This window comes from Coenobita brevimanus, chromosome 46 (assembly GCF_032717465.1).
Source record: "Coenobita brevimanus isolate Jiangsu-jjx chromosome 46, ASM3271746v2, whole genome shotgun sequence".
In the NCBI taxonomy this organism is placed as follows: domain Eukaryota; kingdom Metazoa; phylum Arthropoda; class Malacostraca; order Decapoda; family Coenobitidae; genus Coenobita; species Coenobita brevimanus.
In genome coordinates this window covers 51722138-51743202 of record NC_136999.1, presented here as the reverse complement: position 1 = coordinate 51743202, position 21065 = coordinate 51722138, and the positions used below count along the sequence as shown (strand labels likewise).

The 21065-nt window shown below is 42.3% G+C and overlaps 1 pseudogene; it reads right to left on the bottom strand.

Annotated features, from left to right (window-relative positions):
- Window positions 1–21065, bottom strand: part of LOC145398724 (putative neural-cadherin 2) — a 210929-nt pseudogene that overhangs the window by 126275 nt on the left and 63589 nt on the right.

The window sequence follows — 21065 nt, the reverse complement described above, 5'->3', positions numbered from 1 at the left end:
TAAGTGTGGCATTTAAAGTGATATGGAGAGGAACATCGAAAAAGGGCGAATGAGATGGGTAGTCAAAGTGATGGAATATGGATGGAAAAAACTGATAAGCACAACAATGGGAATAAATATACAGTAATGAGGCCAATAATGTGTGAAAATCGTACAGTAAAACCTTTGTTAGGAATGTTTAAAGTATGTGAAACACTATCGTACACCCTCCCAAAAAAGTATCCACCCTCTTGCGGCATTTATCATTCTGGAACATGGACGAAGCATTGTGATATGAGGGGCATCCTGTGATTATAGGTGAAAATTTTTTATCTTTGACAATGATTAGAACTCTAAATTGAAAAAAAAAAAAAAAAAATCACGCACTGGGTAGTATTTGTTTTATATATATATATATATATATATATATATATATATATATATATATACAGAGAGAGAGAGAGAGAGAGAGAGAGGGAGGGAGGGAGGGAGAGAGAGAGAGAGAGAGAGAGAGAGAATAAGCTGAGAGCAGGATGAGGACTAAACAGAGAAGTACGAGGCAAGTGAAGAATTTTAAGAGAAATAATGTAAATTCTGTAAGATACTGAAAACTAATTTGGAAAAAGTTACAAAATAAAGGATCTGATGAGTGAGGGAAAAAGTTGGAAAGTATAAAAGGAAGAAAGAGTAGTGCTATCATATGGAAGAGAAAGAGGGAGCAAAGGGATAAAATACTCTGCAAAACTAATCAATGAGAATAATAAAAACAGAACACTAGTAGGCATGACTTGGGAAACTACTGAACAAAGAAGGAATGTGACGTTCAAGAATACCACGTTGACGGAAGTAAAAACAAATAATGCGGTGAAAAGGCTGGAGAATAAGGCAGCAGGTGTGGATGATATATACGAGAATGATTAAAATGTAATATAGGGAGTAAATTGGGTTCTTTGCGGGTAATATATCAAGCTGTATGGGTGAGTGGAGTTGTAACTGGAGTGGAGGAAGGCAGTGATTATGTCCTTGTATAAGAGTAAGGGAGATTAATGTAAGGGCAGAAGGTACAGTGAAATAAGTCTGCTCAGTATTTTGGGTAAGGTAAGTGGAAGAACAGTGACAGGATAGGTAAACTAAATGGAAGACCATATAATAATTTCTGGGCTGGTAGGAAATACGTGGACCAGATATTTCCAGCAAGACAGGTAGTGGAAAAAGTATGTTAGGAGGACTGCAAGATATTTACGTATTTTACTAAAGTAAATGGCAAAGTGAACAGGGAGGGAGCATGAAAGGAACTGCATACGAATGTTGTGAATGTAAACTGCCGAATGAAGTAAAGAGCTTTTGTGCTGGTAGGGAAACATATGTAAGAGTTAATGGATGCATAAGGGAGAGATACAATGTTGGTACTGGGGAGAGACAAAGGTGTGCTATGTTTTCGTGGGTGTTCAGAGTTTGTATTCCCTGGTTAGCCCTTCTTTGTGGGGATTTACAACCAATTGCTCCATATTTTCTCATAGTTCAGTGACAGTATAAGACAATTTTTCGCCACTACATCTTTTCCACAGCGTTACAGCTCAAGATCCTAAATAAAGAGATATCAAAGTTAGTCTAAGTAAACAGAGTGTAGCAGCAGACTGGGTTCTACCGACGTTGCTGGTTAGACTGAAAAACAGAATCAGTAATCAGGCTATCTTTGTCGGAGGAGGTTCTGTGTTCACCCATGTCTGTCTCTCTGTGTACAGGATCTCAAAGAGTTATCGAATCTTGAGCGGTGGGCCAAGGAAGAGTTGATTAGATTATGAGATGGACCCGGATCCGATTGCAGGAATAAATAATAAATTTCTCTGGCGTTGGCTGAGATATGGGATCTCTTACATTCAGCACCAGGTCATACAAGACAGTAGAACAGACTGATTACGTAAGACTGTACAAGTCTGGTAGGAGAGAGGAATTACAGCAATAAATCTTAAATTCTATTGGAGTTGGGGGAGGTATGCGCTTCCTGCATGCTTTCTAGTTCACAGGCACAATACGCTTCAAGCCTGCACTCCGATGACGTGTTTTATGTTGTACTGTTTTCTACTATTTATACTGTTCCATTCTATACTATTTTATATTCTATCAAATATCTGTTTAATTCCAATGTTTTCTATTTTTCTAACCACTAGACAATATTACTCAGCTTAGGGAGATTTCCGGAGCTGGTGAAGTTCGACCCGGCCCTAAGTAACCCCTCACCACAAGAAGCACCTCTAAGTTAAATTATTCGTCTATAAAAAGCAAGAATAACCTAAGGAATAAGTCGCCGGGTTGAAGGGGTTAAGGGAGAAGCCAACCTGCTAATTTTTAAAGCTCTAGGCCGTATTCTCATCTGTTAAGGAAGCTCCCTAACACCTTTCCCTAAGCGGCTTATTTGACTTATTACACCTTATGTCTTCATCTGTTATATAAATCCTTCAAACATCGTTATACTCTCCATAAATAACGTGAAAAAGGGTATTAACCAGCCATATGAAAAAAAATAAATCGCTAAGGAAGAGGTGTTAGGGAACCTCCTTAAGGAAGAGGTGTTAGGGAACCTCCTTATCTGACAAAACCATCCACACACCTTTATCATAGCCAGTAAATGCCCTGTCATGGTGAACTGGTGGTGGTTAAGTGTTTAGTGATGTTTGCTGTTCTGAAGGACACAAGTTCGATCCTATACTGCGGTTGAGACAGAATTTTTATATGAATTTCGCTAAAAAATGACTTTCACTGACTTTCTACACGACCCACGTACAGTACATACCATAAAGATATCCCCGCTAACAACATCACACCAACCCTGAGTGAGAGCTGTGGCATGCCTTCATAATGGACAGTGATTATCAACAGCGAGATGATGACATATGAACGTGTATATAAGTTAACTTGACTGCTGGGGCTGGTATGTAGATTGGATAGGCTGGATAAGAACAGATACGTAGGGATGCGTGGAAGAGGCGAGGTGGGCACGTCTATTGATCAAAGGGTAAAACAAAGTGTGCTTGCATGGTCTGGTCATACTGAGAGGATGGGTATGGACAGGGCTGTGAAATGGGTGTATATGAGTGAGTTTGAGGGGAGGAGAGGGAGTGGAAAGCCAAGAAGATGGATGGCTGTGTTTTTTTGAAGTGATGCAATGGACGATGGAGTAAAAGAACTGATGAATATTCGAAAAGTATGGATGAAAAAAGAAGACAAAGAAGAAGAAGCAGAAGAAAGAAAGGAAAGAAAGAAAAAGAAGTAGAAAAAGAAGAAGAAGAAAATAGAAGTAGAAGGAGAGAAAGAGAAGGAGGAGGAAAAGGAGGAGGAGGAGGAGGAGGAGGAGGAATAATAATAATAATAATAATAATAATAATAATAATAAGAGGGTCGTTAACGTTAAGGCAAACAATTTATACCAAGTCGTAATTTTCCCCAAGAACACGAAACACATCAATATTACATTCAGATCCTCGGTTGTACTGCTGGGTAACCGATTTTGTCTACGAGTCTGACCGGCCAGGGAATCTAACCCGAGTCTGTCCAGGTGCAGGTTGGATGTGCTATCCAGTGCACCATCATTTTGTCTGGAATATACAGAGATGCACATAAAGGCTGCATCCCCCCTTTTTTTTTCTTTTTTAACTCGGCAGTAATCAGAGTTTTCCCAAAAGACGAAAAGCAAGAGAGAGAGAGAGAGAGAAAAAGAGAGAAAGGGAAAAATTAAAGAAAGAGGAAAAAAGAAGAAAAGGAGGAAAACGAGAGGAAAATGAGAAAAAAAGAGGCAATGGAGAGAAAAATGGAGAGGCAGGAGGAGAGAGAAAGAGAGAGAAAAAGGGAGGGGAGAATGAAAGAGGAAAAGGATGAGGAAAAGAAGAAGGAAAAGAAAGATGAAAAAGAAAGAAAATAAAGAGGAAAAAGAAGAAAACAAAGAGAAAAGAGGAAAAAGATGAGAAAGAAGAAAGGGGAAAAAGGAAGTAGATGGAAAAAAGGAAGAGGAAGAAGAGGAAGAAGAAGAGCAAGAAGAAGAAGAAGAAGAAAGGAGGAGGAGGAGGAGGAGGAGGAGGGGGAGGGGGAGGAAGAATAGAGGTGTCATGTCTAGGTAGAAACGTGTAACATCGTCCGCTTTACCTGGTCGCCAAATGTCATGGATTTTTACCCCCGTCCTGAGATGACAGATATATGAGAAAGCTGTGTGCCCTTTTTGCTGCTGTTCTATATGCTACTCTTGTTTTGTTGTTTTGGCTGGTGCTGTTATGGTTTTGTAGCTGTTGTCTTTGTCGATATTTTTGTTATTTTTGTTTGTGTTTTTATCTCTGACTTATTGTTTTTCACAGAGGTCTTGCTGTTCTTGCTTTTGTCTGTTGTTTTGTTATTTACCATTGTTGTTTTGACATTGCTGCTGTCATTATTTTTTGTTGTTCTCTTTCAAGCATGTCATTGATATTTTGGTTGTTGTTCTATTTTTGGATATTTTTCTGCTATAACTGTTTTTGGAATATGCTCTGTCATATTAACCAACCTATAGCGTTCATCTTCACAGAGTGTATTACCCCAGCCGCGCCCCGTGACCATCATCCTATCCATTCTGTTCTTCAGTATCTACCCGCCCCGACTATTTCCATCCCTCCAACACTCAACCCTTAAGAGACGCTGTGACAAACCTTCTTACTGTGAATGCCACTTCAAATACACTGCTATTTTTTCAAAGGATGTATTCTTCCCTCCCTTTTCCTTCACCAGCCACCATTTTAGCTCACCCTACTCACTCCTTTTGCCTACCCCGCCAAAATCCTCCTCCTTTACTTTTGCTTTGTATTTTGCCGGCCTACCTACAGTGTCCAGCTTTATTAGGAGTAGACTGTAGCACCAATCGAGCAGGGCGGTACTCCCTCGGTGGATGGAAAGCTGTTGACAAGGAGTGCTGAAGCTCCCGTTTCATCAGCCCTCAGGACTAGTTCCTGACCATCCCCTTTTGCAGAACTTTTTCAGTGTTTCAGCAACACAGAGAGTTGGCCAGCATACTCTCCAATACAAGTTTCTCTGTCAACACCAAATTACATGCACATTACACACAACAGTACACTTCCTATTCAAAATTCAACGATAATGGCGTCTCATAATCAAGCGTCTTAGTCCCCAGGGGAGTGGGGGGACCATAAATGCCCCCACCATCCGCCTCTATCCCGGCGACGACCCAGCGAGATGCCTGGAACCACTGTCTGACTCCTCCTTCATTTCTGCAACATTAGCGGCCTTTCCATTAACTTTCTCTGTTGAACACCACCCCTCATCCTCTAAACCTCACCTTCTCTTCCTAACAGAGATTCAGCTGTCTGAGGCAACTGACAGCAAACCTTTCCCTGTATTCTTCTACTTCCTCTATACTCATTTCAAAGCAAAAGGTGGCTGTTGTGTATATGTGCGCAACAACTTATCTTGCTCTCGTGTTCCTGAACTCGATTTTTCTGAATTCTCGACTTTCTGGCTTCGGCTTTCCTGTCAATCCCTGATTAAATATATCTGTGCTGTTTACTTATCCCTTAATTCTGCTAAGACGAATTCTTTGACTATCTTACTTCTACGAATGAACACATCCTATCTATTTCTCCTTTTTCTGAAATCTCCATTTTAGGAGATTTGAATGTTTACCACCACCTTTGGCTCTCCATTCCTTTTACTGATCCACCTGGTGAACAAGCCTACATCTTCTCTATCCTTAATGACCTAGAGCAGCTTGTACAGCACCCTACCCGTATCCTTGATTGCCTTGGAGAGAACTCCAACATACTCGACCTCTCCCTTGCAACTAATCCTTCTGCTTATACTGTTAATCTTTCCTCTCCATTGGGCTCCTTCGATCACAACCTTATGACTTTAACCTATCCTGTTGCTCCAGTATGGCCTGTGGACACTCCAAAGATACGTCAGTTGTGGCACTTTGGAGTTGCTGATTGTGAGGACATCCTCCTCTCGGGATTTTGGCGAAAGCTTTGCCATTACACTTGACATCTAAAAGGCTTTCAATCGAGTCGAGTCTGGCATAAATCTTCAGTTTCCAAGCTGCCCTCTTGCGGTTTCTATCCTATCTTTGTCTTCATCTCTAGCTTCCTTTCTCGTTGTTCTATAGCTGCTGTTGTAGATGGCCCCTGTTCTTCTCCTAGACCTATCAATAGTTGTGTCCCTCAGGGCACTGTCCTATCACTAACTATCTTCCTTTTATTCATCAATGACCTTCTAAGCTGTACATCTAACCCTATCCACTCGTACACTGATGATTCCACCCTTCACCTTTCCATTCACTTCCCACAGTGTCCATCATAGCAATTACTTCAACAAACTAGGGATGAGGTTATGACACACCTAATGTCTGACTTGGCTCGAATCTCTGACTGGGGTAAAAGTAATCTTGTTGTTTTTAATGCATCAAACACTCAGTTCTTGCACCTATTAACCCGTCAAAATCTTCCACAGGAGTACCCACTAATGAATAATATCCAGCTCAATCCTGCATCATCTTCAGACATGCTTGGGGTTTCATTCTCTCGAGATTTATAATGGAATAATCATATTGCATCTCTTGTAAAATCTGTTTCCAAGAGATTAGGTGTGCTAAGCCGACTCCATACCTTCTGTACCCCTGCAGTTGTTGACTCTATATACGGATTTTATTCGCCCCTGTGTAGAGTACAACTCTCATGTGTGGGGAGGCTCCCCACATACAGCTTTTCTCAACAACGTGGAGTCAAAGGCTTTTCGTCTCATTAACTCTCCACCTCTTACTGGCTGCCTTTAACCTCTGTCTCTTCGCCTTATTGTTGCATCTCTATCTCTTTTCTATCGCTTCTTCAATGGTCACTGCTCCTCTGAACTATCTGCTTGCATCCCTCCACCTCTACGACGGGCGCGTAGCACCCATCTAGCAACAAACTCTCATCCCTTTTCTGTCCAACTCTTTAATGCAAGAGGTAACCATTACTCCCAGTCCTGCATTTATGCAACAGGTCAACTCTGGAACTGTCTCCCTTTGTATTTCCTACTTGCTATGAACTCTGGTCTTTCAAACGCAGTGTGTCCAGGCATCTCGAAAGGAACGGATCTTGAATTTGGCTCTATGATTAATTGTTTTCGTTTTTTCTTGTAAGGAACCGTTTGCGGGCTCCTGACCTTTGGCTCCTTCATCCTTGCATTAAAAAAAAAAAAAAAAAACTTTCCAGGCAGGTCCCACCACCCACCACCATCTTACCCCATTCAGCTGATTCATCTGTCCACCCATGTCCTGAAATAACGGAATTTTTATATCTTAATCTATTGCCCCCAATGGGTTGATTTTTGACAAACTCCTTCAAGGGTATGACCTGAATCTATGTATATTGACTGAATTACTCCATGTCGAGGGAGGCGCATGAAGAGTCGAGGCAGAAATGTGAGCTAGGTATATTTTGATTGTGGCCTTTCATGCTACTGTTTGAAGGTCCGCGGTTCCAATTTACATGCCAACAATCGCCCCTCTCAACCCCTCCTGACTCGGCCAACCACTTCATTCACGTGGAAACAGTTGGTGCATACTGACTTTGTTCGCCTTCCTAACTGCATTATTAGGATTTCGACAATAAAATATGATTTATGATAACCGACTGAAATGGAAGTATTTATATAACTTAGCGATAATTTTGTATGTAACTGTGTATGATTTTCAAGGTATTTTGTGAGCATAAATTAGTCATAGATGATCTGGGTGAAAGTATTATGTAATATATAACAGTAAATTTACACATTTCACTTCAGTTGGTACCTCTCGAAAATATTTTGTTATTTGTAGTTCTGGCGTGATTACTGCACAATTTTTACACAAGTCTAACGATTATACAGTAGACCGTCTCTATATCGGATCAACTGGGGGAAACCTGATCCGATAAAGCTGATAATCTGGTTAAATCCGATGGTCCCCCCTGGAGTGGGACTTCAAGCACATTATGAAAACAAATGAGTGAGACACATTTTATAGTGCTAAAAGTGAAAACTATACCCATTTTACACTTACATGGCCCATACTTTCACACCATTGTTATAGCACTTCTTGATGACTAGCCCAAGCGGGTGGAAAAAAACCCACCGCCGCAGTGTTGGTAACTACGTTCTGAGTCACCCCCCACGTGGGAAGCTATCTGATCTGATCCTGTAGGCCAGAGTTGTTTGGAAGGTTTGCGTGTTTTTTCCCATTTACAGGATGGCATCCGGTATGTACGACGGTTTGTTCGGGGACGTCAAAGTGTTCGTTAAATCCTATATCCGGTCTGGCGGGGTAGAGTAAAACCAGGGTTACTGTATAACGACCGAGGTGTGTCTCACTCGTTCAGCCTTTTCTGCTGCCTCTGAGGTAAATATTACGAGCTCCCTCAACATTTACATTTTCCTCTTCGAAGGTAGTGAGCTCTGTGTTCTTATTCTGTGTGATGCATTCTACCAGTCTGTAAGGATAGAGGCGTGATTTGAAAAACTAGCTTTTCATTCTCTAAATACCTAATTGGAGGGTATTAGGATATTGAGAATCCTTGGTTTCTTGAGGTTATATTGATCTTAATAGTCCGAAGCGACATAAAAGATCAACAGTGATAGAAGGCTTAACTAATCATTCAGAGCCTGGACACTGATTAAATGAAGTATACAAGCAAGACTACGTCCCAGATGGCCCGAATGGATTGACTGTACCTGAACTACTCTGAATAAACCAGAATGAATGTAAAGACCCTAAATGGACCGAAATAGATATGAATGGTCCTAACTGCAACTGAACATCCCTCAACTGAACTGGGTGAATATGAAACCTTTGAGTACATCTATATAACCTGAATGGGACAATCTGAACCCCAATGGATCTAACTAGAATTGAACTGGCCTAACCTGACCTGAAATGACCCGAGGAGGCTGATGCGAGGCCTTATTGGACTTGAAGTGGTAATATTGGATTTGGTAGCACATATATTGCCCGGGAATAGTCTAACTGGTGTAGATTAATCCTGAACTGATTCTGAACTGAATCTGACCACCTTAACCTGATGACATCCTTTACTTTATTCTTGCTTCCTCCTGACGACTGTATTCAGCTTAGAGATGATTCGGTTTAGAGGAGACTACGGGTTGAGCCAAACCTTTCACTGTCTCCTTCGCTACAAAAGTCTCCACTATGATGAATAAAATCGTCTGGAGGTAATAGAATAAACCAATGGGACTCAGGGAAGGGGATGTTTAACCAGAGCGACCTGACTGGACTACAATTGATATCCAATGGTTATGGATTGGTTCGGGGTTTTGTAAATGTTTGTGAGAGGCAAAGGTCGGAAAGTAAATACCATAAATCACTCACTTTGACTTGGGCCAGATTTTCATCCTTTTGCAGCTTATATCATGTGGTTCAGTGACAGAAAAAGACAATACTGTGGCTGTACATCCTTTCTGTTGCACTTTTTCGTGACTGGCATAATATTTTAGCATTCAAGATGGAGGAATGGCAATTTGGGGCAAGGTAAAGTGAACGGAGTAGAGTGGATATGAGTTAAGTGATGGCTGCTGAGAGAGAAGATGACTCACAAGTGCTCTGTTGGTGAATAAAAGAGACAGGAAGTAGGTAATGGAAGAGTTTAAATATTTAGATGCTGTGGCAAAAACAGAGGTAAATGTATGATGGAGTGAAAACTAGACTGATCCAGGGAAGTAACTGTGGCTGGTGTTATGAAAGGCTTAATACGGCATAGAGTGCAAAGGCATCAGGATGCCTATAGTAAAGTGTATTAGTGCTCTTATTCACGTATGAGATTTTGGAATGGCATGAGGGTCAAAAGTCAAGAGTGATATCAGTGGAAGAGGGACAGGTAAGTAATGTATTCTTATTTGGACTGCGTATGGTGGATAGGATAAGATTTGTATGTGTCTGCAACGGATACTGAGCAAGGATATCTGTAAATGGAACGCGGAAGAGAATGTGATTAGATGAATTGGTTACATGGAGAGAATGGATGCAAATCTGTTGGTGATAAATGTATAGTCATCCAATTCAGGCTGAGGGTGAGAGGAGGTGTGGAAGACCAAGAATAAGAAGGATGGATAACGTAAGTGACCGTGTGAATAAGCAAGTTATGGAAGTTAAAGAACCCGTAAGAGTTTACCTCCGAGGGGTGGCTGGATTTTATTGCGCACGTTATGCCATTGAGGGGCGAGTGAGTCTGGTTATTCTCACCTTAAATTTTGGGACTGAATAGCCTAACGCCGGACTCCTATGCTCTTAATGGGGCAGAAATAGACTGGGAGATGGAAGGATGGAAGTTGAGGAAGTGAAGGAACTAACATGGGACTAAAATGGATGGATGAAGTACGTACGGCGATGCACATAACAAGGACTGCATTTTCCTTAATTATCGGGTAGTCGAGGGAATAGCTCCATCTCACAGGAATAATAAAACGAAATTTGTGAAGATCTTTTGGCATGTGAGATGGCGCCAAGAATTTCGAAGGGTTGAATGAAAAGTGAATGGATGTTGGCGCACATTGACTAAGCACACTTGTTCGTTATCATATTTATATTCTCTCTGTTCCTGCGGATGGATCTCTCCCACCTCTTGCAAATGGGAAAGAGGGTAAAGATGGTGGTGGTTGTGGTGGTTGTGGTGATGATGATGATGATGATGATGATGATGATGATGGTGGTGGTGGTGGTGAAAAAAAACTCAAAATCGCAAAGGGATGGTAGGAGAGACAGTGACGCAGACGAATTCTTAAAATCGTACATGGATCAAAGCAGAAAGGGTGAGCCAGACGTCTAGAACACTCAATATCGTAAGTGGATAAAAGTAGTTCTCACCTTCAGACTTGTTTTGGCCATGACACTGAAGAGGATTAACCATTTCACTCCACTGACTTATTTCTAATTTTCTCCTACTTCCTTCATGGGATTTTAATGTTTATGAGACTGTCTAAATTGGAGTTTAGATATCGCCTTCATTAATCCTTTCACTACTATAAGTCTTTCCTAACTTGAAGAAAATATAGTCTGTAACAGAAGTACAGTTAGAAACGTTAAATCGCTGGACAAAAACAAAACCTCTAACCTTAAGAATAGTTTTAGGCAGGTCGCTGTCGTCCTCCTCGGTGATCTGTGTTTGGTGTAGTGGCGAGGGGAACACTGGCGGATACTCGTTCACATCCACCACACGCACCAACACCCTCGCCTCGCCCTCACCAACACTGCCACCACTACCATCCACAGCACGTACCGCTACCACCAACTCGTACTGTTGGCAAAAAAGATAAAACGAAAATAAGCAAATACATAAAATAAATGTGCAAAATGAAAAAAAAAAAAAAGTTGTATCAACGCATATTCGTTCATGTCGATGTCAAACACCAAACCATCTTCAACCACTACTGCCACCACCATATCTTCACCATCCACCACCTGTACACTCGATCAAAAAACTATCTTTACACAGGTGATTGATGGTTTCTTGTTGTTTATCGCGTTTTTTCTTTGGGCGAATATTTATGAATAAACTGTTCACTTACACTGTTAGCAAATGAAAACAGGATTATGGTTTTTTATAGTCAGGAAAAAAAAAAAAAAAATCTGGCGTACTATTCTACTGCGTCTACTGCACACTTGATGGTATGCAGTCACTTTCCCTTATGGCATCATAAAGATAATCAGCCATGGGTAGAAATATAAGCCAAGCCTAGGAATATTAGGCAGGTGAGGCAAATGACAGACACAAGAGAGGAAACAGTAGGACGGAGAAACATACCAAACCTCTCTCAGCTTAAGAATAACCAGCAGAAGAAAGTTAAAAGTAGAAGAGGGGAATATTTGCCAAACCAACACTATTTCCACCAACCACCAATATTACCATCACTCTCGTTGCCACCAACCACAACCGCCACTATTGCTACCACCACTCTCGCTGCCACCAGTGTTGTGTGCACTATCTGCTGAAAGTAGTGGCACTGCCGCTACCACTCCTTGGATCAATATGTATTGTCATTACTACCACAACTATTTCTTTTTTCTAATAGTGCACTGCCACCACTCAAGCAGTTACCGCTACTTTAAATACAGAAAGGTTTGTTTTATTTATTTAGATATTACTGCAGTAATTATATACCGGCACCTGGAACTGATGTTTATATCAGTAAAGTACATCATATATGCAGGTTATAGTTTTCATTTACTGTAACCCAAATAACATTTATTGAATAAAATTTTCATTCACAGGAATTACCACATTCCTCAGAGTTTATTACCAAATTAGTCTCTTATTAGTCCTATATTTACGCAGTTAAGTATAAATAAATAAATAAATATACAGTGTATACTATATAGATTATATTTATATATTTTTATGTGAAGACAGATTATCGTTTAGTGTAAATCTAAATAATATAGTCATTCTGTGTGTGTGTGTGTGTGTGTGTGTGTGTGTGTGTGTGTGTGTGTGTGTGTGTGTGTGTGTGTTCGTTTCTTTCACGGGAGCGGTAATAAATATCGTCCTGATCCTTTTTGTATTAGGTCGGGTATAAGTTTAGGGTGCATAAAAAAAAAAAATGGCGATCGCGAACGACGCGACGGGGCAAAAATCGAAAACAGCGACTCGCAAAAATATACGTAAATTCTTTTGTTTTCAACATTTTGGTCCGAAATGGTTATTGTGGGCTGAATAATGTTATGGAAACAAAAATTATGGTATTTGCAAACATTTTGAGATGGAAAGGCTATTAGTTAGTCCCATAAATGATTGCAGGCAAACACTAGTTGTTAATAATATGCACAGAAAATGTATTGCAGTACCTCGAATGAAAAAAAAAATATATGCATAGTACAGACATAACTATCAAGAAATTTAAGGTTAATACCAAGCCATGTTCCTTCATTACTAAAAACGTTTTTCATTATCAAGGTCGCCACAGTTTGGACATGCCTACTACCAGATGGCAACCCTACCAACACAACACTGGTGTCCAGCGCTCTCCAGACTCAGATCTGTCCGATTCTCGACTAACAACACGACTGAGTAGGAAGCAGCGTTTGGAATACTACAGAAATTACCTTGGCTACTTTGTACTGTACTACTCTTAATAAAAGTAGTGCACAACAGCTACTCGCCACTAAAAAAAAAAAAGTAACTGCTATGTAGCATCACTATATGGATTGAAGCTACTCCCAACCAACCAACCATAACCACAGCTACCACCTTTACCACTACCTCCATCACTGCTACCACCACTACAATGCTACTATCATCACCAATACTACCGCTGATACCACCACCACTACTATCAGCACCACTATTATCTCCACCATCACCACCACCGCCACCATCGCTACCACCATCCACGGCCCGTATCATACCACCACAAGCAGCTCGTAGTGCTGGCAAATAAAAGGGCATTATGGTTTTTATGTAGAGTATAAATGTTCGCTCATATCAACCGCAAACACCAAAACTTTTTCCACTACCACTTGCACTTTTATCACTACCACCACCACTACCACAACCACCACCACTACTATTACTACTACTATCAACATCACTCCTATCATTACTGTCACCACCACACTCAACTTTTACTACAGTGATATCGTAACCATCATAACACTACAACCAATACCGCTACTTCAGTTACCACCACCACTGTCGAAATTACCACCACTACCAGATTGCAATGTCGGTAGGAAAATATCATCAGTCATCATCATCGGCATCATCATCATTCTTCTCAAAGATAAACGATGCTATACTCTTTTCTCCTCAACCTGACCTAGATTTTCTTCTTTTTTGCAGCTTTGCATCCTTCCCATAGCACTTCTTCGTGACTAACACCATATTCCAGTGATAATCTATTGTTAAAAGTAAGCACTTAAGATGGAGAGGTGGCAACTTTAGGCCAAGTTGTAGTAAAAAGAGTATAAGGTCCAGGAAAACACAAAATTGAGAGAACAGTAAGACGGAGCTTATTAAGAGAGATACAACTTCACCATCATTAGCTGCTACTGTTTGGTGGATTAAGATGGGATGATTAGTGCTACGTGTGAAGAGTTCATTTCCACATTACCCTCTAGCACTGACACCCACCTACCACCATCGCCACTACCACAACTACCACCATTCACCGTTCACACCACCACTATCAGCTACTCAGGTGCGTAAAGGTGGGATCATGTTTGTTACATGTGGTGGTTTACATCTGTCACATGCAACTCACTTTCTGCCTACCACCATCGCTGCTATTACCACTACCACCATCGCTGCTGTCGCCACTACCACCATCGCTGCTATTACCACTACCACCATCGCTGCTATTACCACTACCACCATCGCTGCTATTACCACTACCACCATCGCTGCTATTACCACTACCACCATCGCTGCTATTACCACTACCACCATCGCTGCTGTCGCCACTACCACCATCGCTGCTATTACCACTACCACCATCGCTGCTATCACCACTACCACCATCGCTGCTATTACCACTACCACCATCGCTGCTATTACCACTACCACCATCGCTGCTGTCGCCACTACCACCATCGCTGCTGTCGCCACTACCACCATCGCTGCTATTACCACTACCACCATCGATGCTATCACCACTACCACCATCGCTGCTATCACCACTACCACTATCCCTGTCCATTACCATCATTACCTTCTACAGTTTGGATCACGTCTTGTTACTACCACTACTACCACCACTCACAAAAACTACCACAGTCGTTACTGCCACTTCTACCATCACTCAAACTACCACAATCGTTACTACCACTACTACCGCCATTCACAAACTACCACCAATAAACACAAGAGGATAACTTGTGTTTTATTGTGTTTACTGTGATCAGCCAGAAGCGACACTTTTATTTCCATTCACCTACCACCACCGTCACCACTACCATTTCCACCACCACCACTACCACCACCACCACCAGCAGACATCTCCACCACCACCACTTACAAGACAGCTCCATCACCACCACCACCACGACCACCACCACTTACAAGACATCTCCATCACCACCACCACCACCACCACCACCTACAGACATCACCACTACCACAAACTTGTGCTGTATGGTGGATAATGGCAAGATTATCCCGTTCACTACGAAGACATCTTGTTTTACTCTTGTCATCACCAGACGAGTTGATTCAGATGAAAACCATCTACTGTATGCATTATTATTATTATTATTATTATTATTATTATTATTATTAGTAGTAGTAGTAGGTCATCTGAAATGTGTACCCAGTGGACTACAGGCTAAAGATGCCCTTTTCCTACCTACGGTAGTCGCACCAACCCCAGCCATATCTACCTTCTCAAGACATCCCTGAAATTGTCCTTTGTCCTTGGATGCACCCCTTAGGCATACCTCAGACTCATCCCAGACAGCCCTTCTGTTCACCACCCGCCCCTCTGTTGACCAAAATCGCCTCAGACACACAACAGACACACAAATAACCCCCATCACTGAACAACAACCTCCCACCCCAAGCAGGACGCTCATAAAACTCTACGGTAACAACTTGCCAGATTTCACTATAAAAAAAATAGATGTACGGTGATAGCGAGTGACACGGTTAGGGACAAACACCGTACTTGGCCGCCCTTGTAGTTGCGGCAAAAGACATTATCGTAGTAAGGTGTTAAAATTCTAGCTCGCTCTTACCACCACTTACATCACCTCCTAACATCACCACCGCCACCACCACCACCACCACCAACCCCTGCTGTTAGGGTGCTGGGTATGGGCAAGATTATCAATTTTACCACAATCCATGTCACCACCACTACCACCATCCCTGTCACCACCACTACCACCATCCCTGTCACCACAAATACCACCATCCCTGTCACCACCACTACCACCATCATCCACCCATCGCTGCACTCCACCACCTACACCACCACCCTCGCTATTGCGACCACCACTACCACCATCGCCATTGCAACCATCACTACCACTATCGCTACTACCACCACTACTACCGTTACTACTACCACCACTACCACCATTGCTAATGCCACCACTACCACCATCGCAACTGCCACTACTACCACCATCCGCCAACAATACCACCGCCATCATTACTACCACAACTACCACCATTCACCACTAGTATCAGCTCCAACTGTCTGGTGTTTAAAGGCAAGATAATATAAACTCTAACACCGCTATCCCCACCACTACCACCATCCACCACCACAACTACCACCATCCACCACCACAACTACCATCCACCACCACAACTACCACCATCCACCACCACAACTACCACCATCCACCACCACAACTACCAACATGCACCACCACTACCACCATCCACCACCACAACTACCAACATCCACCACCACTACCAACATCCACCACCACAACTACCAACATCCACCACCACTACCACCAACATCCACCACCACCACCACCATCCACCACCACAACTACCAACATCCACCACCACTACCACCATCCACCACCACAACTACCAACATCCACCACCACCACCACCATCCACCACCACAACTACCAACATCCACCACCACCACCACCACCACCACCACCCTGGGCCTGCAGTGGTGGTGGATAAAGCGGGGTAAAGGTGGGATCATCATTTTTATGTGTGATGTACAATATGGCTGCTCGTTCACATCACCCACAACCACCAATGTTCTTTCTGCCTACCACCATCATCACTACTAGCACTACCACCACCACCACTACTACTGCCACTATTACTACCATCTGCATGCTTTCTACCTACCACGTTCATCACAACCATCACCACCATCACCACAACCATCACCACCACCACTACTACTAACAATATTCTGTCACTGTCATCATCACCACAACCATCATCACCACCACCACAACTACCACCATTATACCAATGCCACCAACGATCTCCAGCTATAATGGTTACTTTTACCAACACTTTCACCACCACAGACAACATTCTTTAGATCTACCACAACCACCACAATCCCAACCATCACCAACAGGAACAAAAACATGATTGAGTTCTGTCTACCACCACCATTAGTACAAGCCATTACAGTACCATCATTACTACCACAATTACCACCAACGCTCTTGCTAGTCACCACCACTATCACCATCACCACTACCACCACTGCTACACTAGCAACACTATCACCACCACCACCATTGCCAAAGCACACCTCTACCACCAACACACTATTTTTTCGCATCCAACACCACCTCCACTGCCACCATCCACCATCATGATTACCAAATTTCCACCACCACCACCACCACCCCAAAACTGCCACCACTACAATCACCACCAAGAATCCTGTTAGCTGCTACCACCATCGCCTACCACCACATACACTGTACTATGGTTCTCTCACCTTAACTTGGCCTAGATTCTCGTCCTTTTGCGGCTTATATCACGTAGGTCAGTGGCGAAAAACGACAGTATTATCGGTCTAAATTCTTTACATACCAGATATTTGTGACTAGCTTTATATTCCTGTGTTAATCTACTGGTATCAAACCAGCACTGAAGACGGAGAGACGGCAATTTTAGGCCAAGTTAAAGTAACACGGGTATACCACCACCACTTGGAGTCTGGTGGTGCTGATCATCATCCACACGATGTAATGCTGCCTATTGATTCCTAGGGTTAGCTTACGCTGAGTGACAATACTAATGTTTTCCTGCAACCCCCAAAGCTATTTACAGCGCTGGGTGGTAACCATACAACCCAATACGGGGTGATGTGGACCCTACTATGATGCCCTTGTTACCTGGGTGGAGAGGGGCAATGTGGTGTCCATCCTTAAACCAAACCTTCCTACACTTCCCAGCGACCTCCTGTGGTGAGGCCTGTCCACCCCAAGGAAACAACGGTTCTCTGCATGGTTCGGTCTTACAGGGGCGATTGCTTGCCTGCGGTTAATGGGTCTGGTTGTCCTAAAAGATCGGGGTTACTCTACTACTACTACTATTTCTACTGACTACCACTACTACTATTACCACCACCATTATCACCTAAAATGCCATCACTATCATTGTCACCAATACTGCCACTACTACCATTGTTACAGTTCCACCACCGCAATCAACAACACTCAAGCTGCCAACACCATCACCATCACTACTGCCGCCATCACTATCACTACCACAACCACCACCACAGCCACCACCATCCTCATCAGCCACCACCATCACCATCAGTCACCACCATCACCATCAGCCACCACCATCACCATCAGCCACCACCATCACCATCAGCCACCACCATCACCATCAGTCACCACCATCACCATCAGTCACCACTACCACCACAGCCACCACCATCATCATCAGTCACCACCATCATCACTACTGCCATCATCACTACCATCGCCACATCCATCTTCCCATCCTAATATGTTAATCTGGTGTTAATGATAGAGAAAATGTTTATGGCGTCAATATTACAATTTCTATGGATATTGGATTGCATTTTCTGACGAGATTATTTCTAACGCCATTGCCACCATCATAGCTACCACAACTACCACCACCATCGCTACCACAACTACCACCACCATCGCTACCACACTACCACCGTGACTGACCCCCCACTACGTCAGGTTGCAGGGGGAATCATCATCATCATCATCATCAACCCAACCTTAATTCCAGAGAGAGAGAGAGAGAGAGAGAGAGAGAGAGAGAGAGAGAGAGAAATCTATCAGGCCGCATGCCCAGTGAAATGAGCCACAGAGTCATTCATAAATCACCCAAGCCTTCGAATTCTAAACTCCACCTCACAAGTTACATATATATATATATATATATATATATATATATATATATATATATATATATATATATATATATATATATATATATATGGAGAGAGAGAGAGAGAGAGAGAGAGAGAGAGAGAGAGAGAGAGAGAGAGAGAGAGAGATGCGCTTCATAAACACCTGTGGGACACCTGTGGGATGGTGCCATTCCGTAAAGAAGCGAGGTGAGAAAGAGATGCAACCATTGCCTTGTGCAATTTCATATATACTGTACATCATACATCCATTTCGATCTCTAAATTCGTTCGCTTCCTCAACTTGTATCATTACTTTTTTCACACATTTCTTACACCCGCGCTCGCTGTGTGTGTGTGTGTGTGTGTGTGTGTGTGTGTGTGTGTGTGTGTGTGTGTGTGTGTGTGTGTGTGTTACTACCAAACAACCACCACTGACCACTAACACTACATCGCTTAGCATACAAGAGGTGTGGTACGGGTGTTGAGGCTTTACATGTACCGTTACAACCACTATTACTACCACAACTACCACAATTGGCTTTTGTGGCTACCATTACTTCCTGGTTGAACTGGGTGTAAATACATAAGGGTGATATTGGTATGAATGGTATGGTTATTGCTGCTGAAACCACGCTATTGTCTTACGAGTAATTACAAGAGTATCTAGTTCCACCACCACCACTATCACTACCACTCTACCACCACAAACACCACTACCACTGTCACCACCACCAACAAGATCACCGCCACTGCCAAACCCACCACCACCACCACCACCACTACTGCCACCACTATCACCACCATCACCATCACTCCCACTACCACTACCACCACCACCACTACTACCACTCCCACCACCACTGCCACAACCACCGCCACAACCACCACCACTCCCACTGCCACTCCCACTACCACTACCATCATCACAACCATCACAATCACCACTACTACCACTACTACCACTCCCACTACCACCACCACCGCTTCCCTGGGCTTTAATGTAACAGTAAAGAAAGCAAGAACTACAACTTTATACAACAATAAGAGGAAATAAATACAGCTAGGCCACAAAAACAAAAGCATTACGTACCGATGCATTTACTATACTCCCAAACAACAACAAAACAACAGCAACAATAACCACACACCAATAACAACAAAGACAGTCTACATCACAACATAAACATCTGTCGTTATCAGCTCCAGTTTTCTAGGTTTAATACCGTGACCTCCTTTTACAATTCCTTCTTACAGCCTACAGACGCTTTCATCCTACTTTGGAAACGCTCTTTGCACTGAATGTATTTAGGAAGACATGTAACCCCTTCAGTTAGACAAATCTTCCCCCAAAAGAAGAAAATCGTCTGAAGGAAGTAGACATAATATGAAAGTCAGTGGATTCGAGAAATTCACTCTGTCTAGCACCTCCACCTCAGCTATTTATTTATTTATTTATTTTTTTTTATTTCAAAACAGCCCATAAGAGATCATTGACTAGTCCATTCCAGTGACGTACCTTTCTTTTTTTTTATTTAGTTTTTTTGGGCAATCTTTCTTCGCCTTTATGAAATTTAGGAGAGACCTGTACAGAAAAGATCATGAAAGTTATAAATCTGAGGAGGAAAAAGTAGAGTAAAATCGTCAGTAGATAGCAAAAAAAAAAAAAAAGAAAGAAAAAAAATACAACATCCGATTACAGAGGTTACCAAGTCATAATCAGAAATACAGTGATAAGGATGAAGTGTTAGCAATCCTACTGAGCTAGTTAGAATGAGGTACACCGTTTCAGCTAACCCTTTGCTCCTACTCCTCGTGAAACTAACCTGATCTAAGCTAAATCTAACCTAATCTAACGTAATCTAAGCTAATATAATCCAACTTAACCTATCTAAGCAAATCTAATCCAACTTAACCTAATCTAATCTAATCTAATCCAACTTTACCTAATCTAAGCTAATTTATGCTAATCCAACATAACCTAATCTAAGCTAATCTAACCTAACTTAATCTAAGATAATCTAATCCAACAACCTAATCTAAGTTAATGTAACTAATCCTAACCACAAGCTGCATAACCCAATCTAACCCCACCTACATACCCTTGTCTAAATCAACCTCATTTAACCTACACTACCCTGACCTAAATAGCCTGATCTAACTCAACTTCGCCAGTCCAAACACACAATCTTTTCTAAACTATCCTCACCTAACTTTATGGAACTTACCCTAAGCTAATCTAAGAATCTACA